The sequence below is a fragment of the Eumetopias jubatus genome, unplaced genomic scaffold, assembly GCF_037043125.1.
Source record: "Eumetopias jubatus isolate StellerSeaLion01/CBP00866 unplaced genomic scaffold, mEumJub1_p1.0 scaffold_3, whole genome shotgun sequence".
In the NCBI taxonomy this organism is placed as follows: Eukaryota; Metazoa; Chordata; class Mammalia; order Carnivora; family Otariidae; genus Eumetopias; species Eumetopias jubatus.
This window is the reverse complement of record NW_028274809.1, coordinates 173,865,288-173,876,355: the sequence shown is the minus strand read 5'-3', so window position 1 is coordinate 173,876,355 and position 11,068 is coordinate 173,865,288. Positions and strand designations below refer to the sequence as shown.

Sequence of the window (11,068 nt, the reverse complement as noted above, 5' to 3'; positions counted from 1 at the left end):
GATCTCATGGTCGTGAGATCCAGCCCCATGTTGGGCTCTGCTCAGCATGGAGTCTGCTTGAGACTCTCTCTCCCTCTGCCCCTCCACCCTGTGCTTGTGCACAGGCACACACTCTCTCTTTCTCTCTCTAAAATAAATAAATAAATAAATAAATAAATAAATAAATAAATAAATATAAAAAATCATATTTAGAATAGTAATGTCTTTTTTTAAGTGAGGGAATTGTTTTAAGAGTCTGTCATTGGGGCACCTGGGTGGCTCAGATGGTTCTCTCTAGGGACAAAGAAAATTTAATTTATGTATATGCTAATAAGCATATGACCATTTGACATCCCATTTGAGGATGTTGCATTCAAGGTATCAAACTAAACTTAAACCAGTAACACCTGCAGTTTCCCTGGAATTGGAAGTCAAAACTCTTTGCATTTGTAGTATCTGTGACTTCTCTTAAAAATAGTCTGAGACACTGACTAATCCTCCTATTATTGATCTACACAATAGGTCATTGCATTAATCTATTTCTTAAGGTAATTTATTTATATTTATATCATAATTTCAATATAAAAAACATGAAGAAAAAGTACTTTATAAATATGTAGAATATATTTCTTAAAAGTAAATTATATGTTTACATAATATTGGCACATATATCAGTAATAGTCCTAAATGTTGAAAAGTTTATTTTGCAAGAACACAGAAAAGTGGCAGAAATCCGTCCAAATATAGTAGGTATACTTGCCTATGCAGGAAAATAACACAAAATAATTGGAGGATAATCAAAATTTTATCAAAATATATTATTCTACCAGTTTTCTAAAAGAACAGAAATGTGTGAAAGATAAATTCTTCAGCAAAATAGAAAAGACTATCAAGTAGGCTCAGGTTGTTCTACAACTGAAGACTTAAAGGTCTTAAGTTCTTAAGGACACAACTGACCCCACTGAACTAAATTGAATATATCCAACCCTTTTATGGAGCTTTTCTGTGTCTTAGGACTGTTTAAGCAGTATCATAGCCAATGAGGTTTATCTGAGGCATGATTATTGCTACTTGGAAACTTATCCATTTCTTTAATAAGGGACATTTGTTTTAGCTTTATTCACAAGTCACTGACTGTCAACAGGACTTTACCTGGAATGGGCTGCAGATCTATTTTATTGGTTCTTAGATCTGCTCTGAATTGAGTTTCAAGTGTCTATTAATTTATTTAACAAGAATGTCTAACTACAAAATCCATGTACTTTATGTGATACACAAATATCAATTTATATGCCACATATAAACTCAGTGAAAAAATAGATGTTTGCACAATAATAAATCAAGCTCATTTTATTATTACTACTATTTCTAAAGTTACATTTTCAACCATTTAAATTAGGTTAAAAAGGAGAGTAGTGTTAACAACTGTGTTGGAAGAAACCAAAATCTGCAAACACACGATTTTAATCATAATTGATCATGTGGTAAAATGAAATTTTAATATCATATATAATCATAAGTTATATTTACAAACACTGGTGTTTAATAATGAAATATATTTAAAAGCTAGATTGTTGATATAGCCAAAAAAAGAAATAAGGTATTAAAAACTCCATATTCAATGTTAATTATAGTCAGACATATATATGCCATAAAATGTGAAATACTGAGGAAACTATAAAGCTCAATTTTTAGACAGATTTAAACCCATAACCTTAACAAATTAATGTTTGTTGACAATTTAGGGGCACCTGGGTGGCTCAGTTGGTTAAGCGTCTGCCTTTGGCTCAGGTCATGATCTCAGGGTCCTGGGATTGAGCCCCGCATTGAGCCCAGCATCAGGGTCTCCACTTGGCAGGGAACCTGCTTCTCCCTCTCACTCTCCCTCTGTGCTCTCTCTCTCTCCCTTTCTCTCAAATAAATAAATAAAATCTTTAAAAAAATATGTTTGTTGACAATTTAAAAAATGCACAAGTAGTTTTCTCTCAGGTGACAGTAACAGCAGGGCTAAGTACATATATATTTGCATTAAATATTCCTGTGAAATTTCATTATTTAAAACTCTAATATTCTATCTCCTTTGGTAGAGTATGTAACAGAGTACTTGTCAATCTTATGCAATAAATGAATATACCATGGACCACAGGAGAGGAAAATAATCTTTGTTAGTGTTATTTATTTATTTATAGAGTTTCTGTAACTTTTCAGCTACCTATTTGATATCACCCCAAGGATATCTCAACAAAATATCAATTTTGGAATGCTCCTCATAAAATCATAATCTCTTCCTAAGGCATTTAAAGCACTATACTTTTCCAGAATTTCCTATCTCAGGCAAGTATACTATCATATTATCCATAAACAATCCATTACAAAGTATTATCAAAGTCATTTAATAAGTATTACTTTAATGTACGCGTTCATCTTTTCTTTGCACATATACCAACAATTTTCTTTTCTGAATTTTTGTTACCTCTTGCCTGAACTAATGCAATAGCTTCCTGATTGGATTCCTACACCTTTCTGGTCCTCTCCAATCAATACTCAGTAATTAAGACAAAATTATATTATCACACTCAAGATTTCCAAACTAGAAATGTTTAAGCAACACATGAAATTCTGTATTTTTCTATGGTATTTAAAATATGCGACAATTTTATAAAAATAATAAAATAAAATGATTAGAGGAAAATAGAAATGACTTCAAGATCAAATATAAAATATTAGAGTAATCTAAGCTAGAGCTGAGAAATATTTGGAACACAAGTTTTGAACAAATGGGGCTTCTGCTATTTTCTAAGTTTCAGTGATAATACAACCTATAAGTGCTTGATAGGACAGATAATGAAAATCTAGCCCTCTAGATAAGTTTAGGAGGTTAATTTTGAATGGAAATTATTTACAACCATAGGTCTATAGTAAATATTTCCTATGAAATATTTTAAATATTTCTCAAATTGCAGTCATATGATATGCTTTCATTTGTCTATTAATATAAATTCTGATTATAAATTGTCAATGTATGTCATCCTTCCATTTCTGCTTTAATAATTTTCAGCCTAAAAACAATGAAATAAAGCAATGTCATGGCTCATTATTAAAAGAATGGTGCATAATCAATGTGTAAAATACCATTACTGTAAATCTCTCTTCCTGATTTTGGCGGATTTGAGAGATTGGAAAATGTGGTATGTTGAAAAATAGTAACAATAAAGATATCCATGCCCTAATCCCTGGAACCTGTGAATGTTATCTTATATAACATAGTAGAATATTGTAGATGTGACTGAGATGAAGATCTCAAGATGGGGAGAGTATTATTTGGGTGGTCCCTAAATGCAATCACATGTATCCTTGTAAGAGGGAGCCAGAGGTGGATGATTTCACACATACAGAAGGTAGTTTGTCGCTGAGGAAGAGATATGTGATGAAGAATGATGCAGCTATAAGGAAAGGTTGATGGAAGCCCTCACAAGCTGGAAGAAGAGAGAAAAAGACTCTTGCTCAGAGCCCTGTTGACACCTGAAATCAACGAGTGAAACTGAATTTGGACTTCTGATCTCTAGAACTGAGAGAGAATAAATTCTGTTGTTTTAGGCCAATTTTGTGGTAATTTATTACAGCACCTATAGAAAGAAATACATGTGATAGGCAAAGTAAATTGTTGATATATTAGTTGATTTTCTTAACTTTTCTTGGCTTCTCAGTAGTATCAAAATGACTTAAAATCACATTTCTCATTTATTATTTACTTAACTACTTCCCTCTAATGCACATCTTTTCATTATAAAATATCAATATTACACATTTGAATATCAATTTGAATGCAAAACAAATATCAAACATTTTGTGTGTGAGTGTATTATGTTTCAATTATTCCCCCAAAACTGAAAGCTAATAATTGTAGTTAAAATATCCTAATGCTAATAGTAAAATAAAATATAATTATTCTCCCTCTTCTTCTCCCCTATGATCTCTCTCACTCTCTCCAACATAAATAAAATATTTAAAAAAAAATAAAAAAATAATAAAATATAAATAATTCCTGCATTAATCATAGAGATGTCTTTATTTTGTTTTAAAAGTCTTTTCAGGTTCTCTTTCTAGCAATTACAAGCTAGGCTTTTTCAGGTCTACTTTCCTGCTAGGATTAACAGTAAAACCAGGACAAATTATTTTCATATATTTGAAGCATCACAGAGCTAATAATGTAATCAAAATTTATAAGGTAAAAAAACCCAATAAAGAAGAGAAATCAAAAGAGGTGATCAAGGCATTTGGTGCTGTATTTCTCCTTGGGTCATTTGATGAAAAGAAGGGTTGAAAAGAAGTGAAGCTGAGCAGGTCTTTTTTTTTTTTTTTGAAAAGAATGAAAGAACTGACAATAAAAATGTATTTCAAGTGTGCTAAACTTGAGAAGGCCCTAGTGAATACTCCATGCATTCAGGATTACACCTTTTGAAGAATGGTAGGCTATATTGTGACTGAAGCTCAGTGCTGGATTATTCTTTTTTATTTTTTTAAAGATTTTATTTATTTATTTGACAGAATGAGTGAGAGAGAAAACACAAGCAGGGAAAGTGGCAGAAGCAGAGGAAGAAGCAGGCTCCCCACTGAGTAGGGAGCCTAATGCAGGGTTCCATCCCAGAACCCTGGGATCATGACCTGAGCTGAAGGGAGACGCTTAACCAACTGAGCCACCCAGGAGCACCAGGGCTGGATCATTCTCATCTTGGAATTGATTAAGATGATCCAATTTAGTAGTGTGCCTACTCCACTGCCTGCCAGAAAGAAATGTAAACTGTCTAAGTCAGAAAATAATATCAATCAAAATCACATACATTATCTACTACACACTGTTTTTATATGTAATATTTAACATTGTCTCAATAAATTAGAAATAGAAGGAAATTGACTCAAATAAATAATAGGCATTTAAAAATATCTTAGAGTTAACACCATATTTAATAACGAAAGACAGGATAGTTTCCTGAAGTCAGGAAACTTTCATGGATGTCTGAATTGATCACATTTATTAAACACTATGCAGAGTCCCTAACCAGTACGATAAGGCAAGAAACAACACATACAATCTATTCAGATTGATAAGATAAAAATCTATTAGATAAGAATCCAATTTATTCTAAGACATTATATAACTGTCTACACAGAAAATCCTAAAGAATTTATAAAAATGTTGCTAGCAGGCACATGAAAAAATGTTCAAAATCACTCAGCATAAGGGAAATACAAATCAAAACTACAATGAGATACCACCTCACACCAGTGAGAATGGCTAAAATTATCAACTCAGGAAACAACAGATGTTGTCTATCAACTGGAGAGTGGAGGAACAATTTGTAGTAAAACAAAAAAAATAGGAGTATTTTTCATCAATAAGAGAATGAATTGCTAATTAATGCAAGAGCATGAATAAATATATGGTAAGCACTGCATTAAGTGGAAAGGCTAGAGGAAAAAAGGCTACATAAAGTATAATTTCAAATATTGACATTTTATAAAAGGGAAAATTACAGGGAAAGAGATCAAGGCTGAGATGCTGGATGATACTCAGAGAAAAGAGACATTAGGGAGCTTCCTACTGGCGTGGCAATACTCTATATTGGGACCATGGTGGTAGTTATATGACTATGTATATTTGTTGAAACTCATGAAACACTACATTTAACAGCTTTAATGTTAGTGTATGTACTTTATATCTCAATAAATATAATTTAAATATATAAAGAAGATGTTGCTAGGGAAATTAAAAAGCAAGTCAAAACTTACAAGATAATGTTTGTTAAGGAAGAGGCAAAATTTTCACCATTTGCAGATGACATGATACTATATACAGAAAACCCTGAAGACTCCACCAAAAAACTACTAGAACTGATGAATGAATTCAATAAGGTCTCAAGATACAAAATCAATGTACAGAAATCTATTGCATTTTTACACTAATAATGAAGTAGTGGAAAGAGAAAATGAGAAAACAATCCTATTTACAATTGTATTAAAAATAATAAAATATCTAGGAATATACTAACCTAAGATGGTGAAAGGCCTGTACTCTGAAAACTATAAAACATTTATCAAAGAAATCAAAAATGTTACAAAGAAGTGGAAAGATATGCAGTGCTCATGGATTGGAAGAATAAATATTGTTAAAATGTTTATACTATCCAAAGACATCTACACACTATTGTAATCCCTATCAGAATATCAATTGCATTTTTCACAGAACTAGAACAAATAACTCTAAAATTTGTATGGAACCATAGAAGACCCCAAATAGCCAAAGCATTCTTGATAAAGAAGAGCAATGCTGGAGGAATCACAATTTGGGACTCCAAGTTATATTGCAAAGCTATAGTGATCAAAACAGTATGGTACTGGCACAAAAATAGGTTTATAGACCAATAAAACAGAACAGAAAACCCAGAAATAAATCCACAACTATATGGTCAATTAATCTTGGACAAAGCAGAAAAGAATATCCAAAGGGAAAAAAAAAATCTCTTTAACACATAGTGTTAGGAAAACTGGACTGCTATATGCAAAAGAAAAAAAACCTGAACCATTTTCTTACACCATACACAAACATAAATTCAAAATGGACTAAAGACCTAAATATGGGACCCAAAACCATAGTAATCCTAGAAGAGAACACAGGCAGTAACTTCTTTGACACTGGTCCAATAAACTTTTTCTAGATATGTGTTCTTTTTTTTTTATTTTAAAGATTTTATTCATTTATTCATGAGAGACAGAGAGAGAGAGAGAGGGAAGCAGAGGGAGAAGCAGGCTCCCAAGGAGCAGGGAGCCCGATGTGGGACTCGATTCCAGGACCCTGGGATCATGACCTGAGCTGAAGGCAGACGCTTAACCATCTGAGCCACCCAGGCGCCCTAGATATGTCTTCTGAGGCAAGGGAAGCAAAAGCAAAAATAAACTGTTGGGACTACATCAAAATAAAAAGCATCTGCACAGCAAAAGAAATGATCAATAAAGCTAAAAGGCAACGGAATGGGAGAAGATATTTGCAAATGATATATCCTATGAAGGGTTAGTATCCAAAATACATATGAAATTATAAAACTCAACACTCACAAAACAAATAATCCAATCTCACACCTGTCAGAATGGCTAAAATCAACAACACAAGAAACAGGAGATGTTGTCCGGGATGTGTCTAGGAACATTTTTGCACTGTTGGGAATGCAAACTGGTACAGCACTGTGAAGAACAGTATGGAGGTTCCTCAAAAACTTAAAAATAGAACTACACTACGATCCAGCACTTGCAATACTGGGCATTTACTCAAAGAATACAAAAACATTAATTCAAAGGGGTTCCTTCCCCCACCATGTTTATAGCAGCATTATTTACAATTTACAATTTATTTACAGTCACCAACATACAGAAGCAGCCCGAGCGTCCATCGATTGATGAATGCATAAAGAAGTGGTATATATACAATGGAATATTGTATAAATAAAAAAGGAAAGTAAAAAAGAATGAAAAACCATTAAAAAATGAAATTTTACTATTTACAATGACACAGATGAAGATGAGTATATAAAGCTAAGCAAAATAAGTCAGAGAAAGACAAATACCATATGATTTCACTCCATATATGGAATTGAAGAAACAAAACAAACAATCATAGGGAAAAAAAAAAGAGAGAGGCAAACCAAGAAACAGACTCTTAATTATAGAGAACAAATTTATAGTTACCAGAGTGGAAGGGTGGGGGATGAGTTAAATAGGCAATGGGGATTGAGAAGTGCGCTTGTGATACGCACTTGTGATAGGAACTCATTCATCACTGGTGGGAATACAAAATGGTAGAGCCACTTTGGGAGAAAATTGGGTAGATTCTTAAAAATTAAACATAGTCTTACAATACAATTCAGTAATCACACTCCCAGGTATTTATCCAAATAATCTGAAAATTTATGCCCACACAAAAGCTGGCATGTGAATGTTTCTAACAGTTTTATTTATAATCGGCAAAAACTCGAACTAAGATGCTTTTCAATAGATGGCAGATTCATACTATGGAATAATACTCAAGTTATAAAAAGAAATAAGCTACCAATCATGAAAAAACATAGATGAATCTTAAATGTATATTGCTAAATGAAAGATGCCAGTCTGTAAAGAATATATATTGTATGGTTGCAATTATATGGCATTCTGGGGGGGGGGGAAACTTATAGTAATGGCCAGAGATTTAGGGGGAAAAGTTATATAATAATGCATATAACCAAAACCATGTTCTGTGACCCAAAATGCCATTTCCTTTTTATACTCTCCCCAAAATGTGTACATTACTCACCAAAGACATAGACTATGTATACTGGTATGTTCATAATAGCACTATTGTTAGAGTCAATATCTAGGGAAAAAACAGGTAAAAAGTAAAACAATATTCAACAATTGGAGAATGCTAAATAAAATTTGTTATGTTTATAGAATAATTCCTTTAATCTATACCATATAGTTTGAAAGTAAACTAAAATTTGCTACATATACCTAATGGATGAATCCCATGAACATAATGTTGAATGACAAATGCCAGATATAAAAGAACACATTCTATATGCTCCATTTACAAATGTTTAGAGGGTCACAAGTAAGCTGTGAAGTCAAGTCCTCAAACAGGCCTATCATACTTATTTTAAAATACATGCAAGTCAAACATGCCATGTTGGCAGTAACAAAGTAATGCCAAAGAATATTCCATGTTGTGGATTCATTAAGGAGATTCATTCATTAAATCAAAATGTCTTACTAATTATGAAGTTGTCAGTGAAAAGGTAAAAGGGGAATCATCTGTGAAAGTCAGGTTTCTGCTTTGTGTAAATTGCAGATGAAATAATGGACAGAAAGAAAAAAAAAGTTTGGAGGATGAAGTTAAAGAGAAGCAAAATTTTAATTTTAGAATGTTAAGTTGGAGTTTCCAGAGAAATACCTTAAGTGCATGCTGACACCACTTAAGTTTGCCTCATCATGAAAATATTTTCATTGTAGACTGTTTATTTTTCTGAAAGGTATCTAGTATTTTGCTTGGTTAATAAGAGATAGAAAAAGTATCACTGATTCTCTCAGACCAAATATTCTTTGATTTGGTTAACATTCTATTTTCTCAATCTAAAAATACATATAATTCATTGTATATATTACATATTTTATATAAAATTCATTTTATGTCTACTCCATTATGTTATTTAATTCATTAAAAATGCAATCTAAAAATATTTTTAAATATTTTTAAAAAGCTCTGGTTGATCTAAAAATGTATTAATTTTTATAGTGATGATGGCACATCCGATCCAAAAAATATACTTATATATATAGTGTCTTGTTGAATAAAATCAAAGTTTTATAGTTTGCATAAGCTGAAGTCATTTATGGCAAGAAAAACATGTCAAAATATGTAGTAAACTTAAAGTGCTCTAGGTTTGACCAATATTGACTCTTACTTTGGTAGAATAGCTAAATATTTTCTATTCAGCTCCATACACAGTGACTATTACAAAACCATTTAAATATTCATTAGAGACAATATTTTGTTGGGGGAACTTCCTTCTTTTCTTCAACCTGCCTTCATATATGGCAATTAATTCATGCTTATTATGGGTTTAGCTCTATGTTAGTCATTGTGATTAGAATGCTGCCTAATATTCCCTGCTCTCAAAAAATTTACAGAAGATTAGAGGTACAAAAAAGCACATCGCAATAGCATCATCATGCAAAACATGCTGTAATAGGTATATTCTTGGGAATAAGTGTAAACAGAGGAAGAAAAGCCAATATAATGTGTGTATTGGTATCTCAGTGGCTCCTGAGGATGAGAGGAATTTGCACTAAAAATAAAAGAATCAAAGAGAGTTTTTGGCACAGAAAGTAGCACATGTAGTCACCAGAAGGGAAGATAAAGAATGGCACAATTGCAGAGTAGTAAGAAAGTCACTATAAATTTAACACAAAGTAATAGTGGCTTATAAAAGACTAGAAGGATAAACACGGGTAAGTTTATAAAGGAATGCTTATATATATGGCACACTAAATGTCTGGACTTTTTCCTGAGGGTAATGGAAGCTCTTAAATACTATTAGGCAGACAAGTGGAATGGAGATATTTGCATTTTAGAATGATTTTTATGTCTTCACTAAGAAGTGTATATATTATGGGACAAAAGAAAAGCAGTAGTAAAAAGAATCTGGAATGGCTGTGGGAATCCAAGGAAAAAATGGTAATGGTGATGCACACTAATAAGTGGCACGTGGTATGTAGAAAAGTGAGTGCACTTAAATAGTTAGCAGACAAAATGAGTAGAATTTGTTAATTGGTGGGTTATATGATGATAGAGACAGTTGTGAAAGATGAGGCTTAGATTTCCAGCTGGTGTAACTTTGGATGGAGATGGGAAGCACAAGAAAGTAAAAAAGATCTGGTATGGAGAAGATAAGATCAGTCTGGGACTTATTAAGTTGGAGTCTCTTGGGAACTGCTCAAGCATATTTCTTGAGTGGGCAGTTTAATTTATAGCTTTACAATAAGACAAATATGGACTGTGGGTAAATATGTGAGAAAAATCAATGTATAGAATGTAATTGAAGAAATGCATAGGACCATCACCCAGAAATGATGCTCAGAGTAAGAAGGTGCTTACAGGCTTAAAACAGGAAAATCAGCAGAAAAGTGCCCAGAAGGGAAAGAACATTGTGGTATTTTAACAATATCAACATAGACAATAAAAAATTATCCATTGGGTTAGAATTTTTAAGTTTTTTGGCAATTATGTCAACATCAGTTTCAGCAAAATCATTCCAATAGAAAAAATGCCTGCAGGGGCACCTGGGTGGCTCAGTTGCTTAAGTGTCTGCCTTTGGCTCAGGTCATGATGCAGCAGTCCTGGGATCAAGCCCTGAATCAGGGTCCCTGCTCAGCAGGGAGTCTGCTTCTCCCTCTCCCTCTGCCCCTCCACCTGCTTGTGCTCTGTTTCTGTGTGTGTCTCTCTCTCAAATAAATAAATCTTTAAAAAAAAAGATTATCAGCCTACAATATAACGAGAAAT

At 32.7% G+C, this 11,068-nt stretch overlaps 1 pseudogene; it reads left to right on the top strand.

Moving 5' to 3' along the window:
- The first annotated feature begins 986 nt into the window (after positions 1-986).
- Positions 987-1,106, top strand: LOC148164774 (U4 spliceosomal RNA; annotated as a pseudogene).
- The last annotated feature ends 9,962 nt before the right edge of the window (positions 1,107-11,068 follow it).